The sequence below is a fragment of the Felis catus genome, chromosome E3, assembly GCF_018350175.1.
Source record: "Felis catus isolate Fca126 chromosome E3, F.catus_Fca126_mat1.0, whole genome shotgun sequence".
Lineage (NCBI taxonomy): Eukaryota > Metazoa > Chordata > Mammalia > Carnivora > Felidae > Felis > Felis catus.
The window spans coordinates 21,110,927-21,116,499 of record NC_058383.1 but is presented as its reverse complement, the minus strand read 5'-3'; positions in this window follow the sequence as shown (position 1 = coordinate 21,116,499).

Sequence of the window (5,573 nt, the reverse complement as noted above, 5' to 3'; positions counted from 1 at the left end):
AATGGATAAGATACAGATGATTGAAGAGTGATGAAGCAGAATCCAGGAAGCCACAGCCCAGCGTATTTACAGAAAAAGAGGGTAGGAGTACCACGTGGGGCACACAACAAGGTGATTAATCCAAAGTCTGTTTTTGAAACAGTCAAACCCACTTCACCCTGGAGGACGTAATTCTTGGAAGCCAGGCTACTATGCCGAGACTTTTAAAGGAGGAGTATCTTCTTCCAGAGAAACTGGAAGTCTCCAGAAGAACGTCCTTTACATTTTATCATTTAGGGGCTCACCAGGGAACGATTTACTTGTTTCCCCAAACCGGTCTCTCTTGGAGCAAAGTGGCAAAATCAGTAAGGCTTGTCCATGCTACGGGGCCCTCATCAGGTTTAACTGACTTCTTCTTCTTCTTCTTTTTTTAAATATAATTTATTGTCAGATTGGTTTCCATACAACACCCAGTGCTCATCCCAACTGGTGCCCTCCTCAATGCCCATCACCCACTTTCCCCTGCCCCCCACCCCCATCAACCCCCAGTTTATTCTCAGTTTTTAACAGTCTCTTATGGTTTGCCTCCTTCCCTCTCTGTAACTTTTGTCCCCCTGCCCCTCCCCCGTGGTCTTCTGTTAAGTTTCTCCAGATCCACATATGATTGGACTTCTAACTGACTTGTTCTTGAGCACGAACATTCAAAGGTCCTCTACTGGGAGACCCTCCAACGTGAAAGAGAGACATCGAAGAGAACAGACGCAAAACATAGTTCTGGAGGAAACAGACGTCATGCAAAGAACAGGAGGGAACTGAAACGCGCGTGGATGTTCCCTGAGAGATGTGAGAAAATGTGGCAACAGGAAAACGAGAGGAGGACAGCGTGAAAGCGGAAGGAACGTCTCCCAAGAAATACCTCCTAGACAGCAAAGATCAATTTGTCAGAATAGAAAATAATTCCATAGAAGAGTTGTTAAATCAGATCTGGGAAGCCTCTGAGAAGTAGGACAGGGAAACAAAGAGGCGGAAAATACGAGAAAAGAAACCCAGAGGGTCAATGCGGGCGCGTCCAACATCTGACCAAACGACAGGAGTAAGTATCAAAGAAGTAATGAGGCAGTTTTTCCAGAGCAGCAAGACTTAGTGTTTATATTGAAAATGTACACCCAGTTCCCAGAACAATGAATAAAACAAACAAACAAACACATACGTAGCACATGACCACCAAATGTCAGAACATTAAGGTTAAAAAGAAAGTCCTAAAAGCAAAAATGAGAGAAAAAAAGTCCAAAATGAAAACAAAGGCAGCAACAAACCATCTATCAGCAACTCTAGATATCACGAGCTCTTGCCTTTCTGAGGGAAAATCGTATCATTTTAGGATTCAATACATAACTAAAGTATCAATAAATAGGATGGGAGAATAGAGACATGATCAGACATGCAAAGCCCAGGAGGAACTCTCCGGGGAGACAGTGTAATCCTAAGTCTGGAGAAGTGGTTGGACAAAATTAAAAATATGTCTAAAGTAATTAGTTCCGAAAAAATGGAACTCCAGGCAAAAAGTCATATGAGAAAGAACATTTAATCATAGCTACGGCTGTGCAGTGAACCACATTTAAGCAGTCATAATAATGAAATCACTATTGATTTTCAATTTTCCGAATCAACCTACGGATACAGCTTAGAGGACTAATTACCGGTAGGGAACGAAATGTAAGTCTTGTAGTTCTGACATGTAAAAGTAACAATTCAGAAGAACTCGGGAATCAGGAACAGGAACAGAACTGAAATCAGCACCTATATTCTCACACGAGGAAGTAAGAAGTCAAAATACAGTGTTTTGAGGGAAAGGAAAACACAACCTTAAAAAAAAATTAGTTTAAAAAAATTAGCCAACAAAATGACATAACTTCCCATCTTCTGGTTCTTGTATCGTCTAGATTATCTTGTCGGGAAGAAAAACAAAGGTCTTCTTTTTTTTTGCAGTTGAAAGTGATTTTCATGAGAGAACACCTGTAGCTTCTGATGTTATTATGAAATCAAGATTTTGATTTGTCTTCACGAAAACGGCCACGTATGCCTTCAACTGTCACAGGCGAATGGGAAACCTAGCGAGACGGGCATAACGGATGAAGGATGCTATTGAATCAAGGGGAGTAAGTAAGAACCTAAGTCAGTTCGTGCTAAATTGGAGGGGTGTTGCTAACTTGAAAAGACCCCTGGCTATCGCAATTTATATTCCGTTCACCTAATGGGTGCCGATTTCCCACCATATTAAACGTACCGCCATCGTATGAAATTAACGCTAAAAATTGGATTTTGTTACTCTCGTGATGCTGCTCACTTTCCGTTTGCAGTATCTTCTGGGTGGCTCGGCAGGTTTGTTGGCTCAGTGGTAAGTACCCGCTGAAACCACGCAGAATTACACTTCCTGACGAGGCGGGTTCTCGAACCCAGAGCCCCACTATGACTGAGTTGCCTAGATCCTCCCTATTCATAAAGCGATCTGTGGACCCGCAGCCTGGCATCTCCCCGGGGGACTTTAAGAGATACAGAAACTCGGGCCTCGCCCCAGACCTACTGAATCAGATTCTGCATCTTTAACTAGAGCCCCAGGCGATGGACATGTGCATGAAAGTCTGGAGGGCACGGACCCTGCCCTTCCTCTAGCATCACGTACAGGTACGTCCCTCCCTCTGGAATCCGCACCCACTGTTGTCCCAGCCCATTTCGGCCCAGCCTGAGCACCTCTCCTCTGAGGACAACCAGAGTTCAGGGGACCACGTGTGCGCTCCCCCACTTTGCTACCAGTGTCTCTTGATAAACTGTCCAGCGACGAGCGTGCCCCGCGTCCCCATCTCCCAAGACTTGGTATTCGTTTGCATCTGCCCCCCATCCCTTCCCGGTAACGGAACAGTAACAGACTTTTCTCAGAGGGTTGTGAGCCTTGCATGAAATCATCCGCATCGAGCACTCAGCACAGAGTAACATCTCAATAAACGCGGCTAGAATTATTTAGCTATGATCAAAGAGTCCCGGGTGACAACATCCAGCAGGAAAGGCTCATATGTTAATGGTCTCCAGCCTCGGCTGTCATCAGGTTCATTTCCCTCATCAATAGCTCATTACTTGATTGTCAAGTCACAGACGCTATAAGCCACACACCATCACACCGAATAATAGCGATGATGGCAGTTCCCGTGTGTAAAGCATTGCGGAGCCGGTCTCCCCGTCGTCCCGAGGGAGGTCTGTCTGCTGCAGGTGGGGGGGGGGCGCAGAGCTGTGTGGTCTCTCACCCCCACAGTCCGGTTCAGTTTGGCTCTTGAGCTCGCAAGCCGTCCATCCTGCCTTGCTTGGGTCCCAGGGTTTTCCAGGGCCAAAAGAGCCTTTGTTTTCCTTTCACTCGCGTCTTACTGCACGACCTTCTCCTTAGAGAGTCAGGCGTGCGTCCGGAGGCCTGGGCTGGACCTAAAACCTCACACGCTGAGCTGGGAAAGACCCTTTTCCACCTCACCTACCTCACCCCAAAGGGGAGCTTTGTAGCTGAGCGAAACCCTTTCCCCGGACACTCTCGTCCTGGGGTGACCCCTTGTGGGGTCCCAGGTGGGTCCTCAGTCCCTCAGTCAGGCTTCCAGAAGGCCTTCTCTGTCATGACGGCAAACACACCTCCTCGTGTTGTCTGAATCGCAGAAGTGACTGGGCTGCGTGCCCATACGGGCTCCTTTCACACTTCAAACAACCTGTTCTACCGAGTCTGGAAAAGTGTTCTTCATTTCGAAAGACCATCGCGTGAAAGTGGAATTTGACATATGCATCCCCAGGACAAATGGACAAGAAATCACAAAGAGAAGGGAGACTACTACTCTGATCCTCTTCCTCCCTGTGAGAGGCACTGGATGCTCTCCAGTGTTATCACATTCAATTCCCCAAACAAGTATTTATTTAGCAGATGAAACTGTGGCTTGCACAGGCTTAAGAAACAATGCTGGGATGAACTCCTGTATGTTTGACTCCCAAATCCGTATCCCTTCTATTTATGGCTTCATATCATGGACTTGGCTGATGGCAGGTACTAAGTTCCCTGTCACGGGGAGCATTCAAGCAGAGGCTGGAGGCTGGAAGGCCTGGTCAACTGTTACCTGGGCCTGGAATGAAGCCAAGGGCACCCGGGGGTTAGAGCCTCGGGCAATTCCTAGAGCAACGCCATAAAGCAGTTGATGTAGGAGACGGTCATCAATCCCAAACAAGGCAAGGGAATAAGGAAGTACCAGAATATAAAGCTAAAAGTACCCATGATCTATCTATGATAGACCAGAAGCACAGCAAGTTGGTCTATCATAAGGTGCATTGCAGAATAGGTAAGGAAAGATCCAGAGCTGAAAGCTGGTAGTGCGTAGGCTAAAACCTGCCCGCGAACATGTTTTCTTTGGTCTTCAAGCATTCGTTCCTTTTTACTTAATCGACATGTAAAAACTGGTAGATTTCACCCACAGATCCAGATTTCAAAGCTTCTTTTTCAAAAGTGGGGCGATCTGGTGGTCCCGGGCCCACATTCCTACGTGGCAGCAGCCACGGGGAGGGCAGGTGCTCTCTCTCCCATTTGTAGGTTCCCACCATCGTGTATTGCTATGTCTTTTCGTTTGCATTGTCAGCCTGGACGCTGAAAATAACCGAAACAATTTATGTTTTCTGCCGCCATGCAGGAGTTCAGCTTAGAGAGACAGGCCGTCGGGGTGCCCGGTGGCCTGGCCGGTTGAGCGTCCTACTTCAGCCCAGGTCATGATCTCACGGTTTGTGAGTTCAGGCCTCTGTGGTGACAGCTCAGAGCCTGGAGCCTGCTTTGGATTCTGGGTCTCCCTCTCGGCCCCTCCCCCTCTCATGCTTTGTCTGTCTCTGTCTCTCAGAAATAAATCAACATTAGGGGGGAAAAAAAAGAGAGGCTGCCTTTGTGGCATATCTCAGACTTCTATTCCCTTCAAGGCTCACTTTAAGCCACACTAGACAGAGCGTCAAAGACAAGCTGCTCCGTACAAAACAATTACGAAACAGGGGTTGAAGAGAGAAGAGAGGGAGAAAGAGGAAGGTGAAATTCCGTGAATGTTTTCTACAGCATGACTTCAGTTCTTTTCAACTACGTGTTTTGTTGGTTTTATAAAACTCTGGTTTAAAAAATCCTCCGGGTTTTGGTAAGATCGTGGACCCACGCCAACCGAGTGACCAGCGAGATAGGCTGAGAAGCAGCTCCAAAGAGCACTGGGGCTCCTTTGCTCACAAGCGATAAAAACCAACATCAGTACACGGAAACAAAAGAAGGGTTTTTTAAAAACAATTTTTTCAAGTTTCGTTGTTTATTTTGAGAGAGAGCGCGTGCGCAAGCAGGGGAGGGGCAGAGAGGAAGAGAGAATCCCAGGCAGGCCCTGTGCTGTCCGTGCAGAGCACGACGCAGGGCTTGATCTCACGAACTGGGCGATCCAGACCTCAGCCGAAATCAAGAGTCAGATGCTTAACCGACTGAGCCCCGCCCCCCCCCCCCCCCCCCCGAGCACTCGTAAGAGAGTGGTCTCATGGAAGTATATTAGATGCTAGTGGCA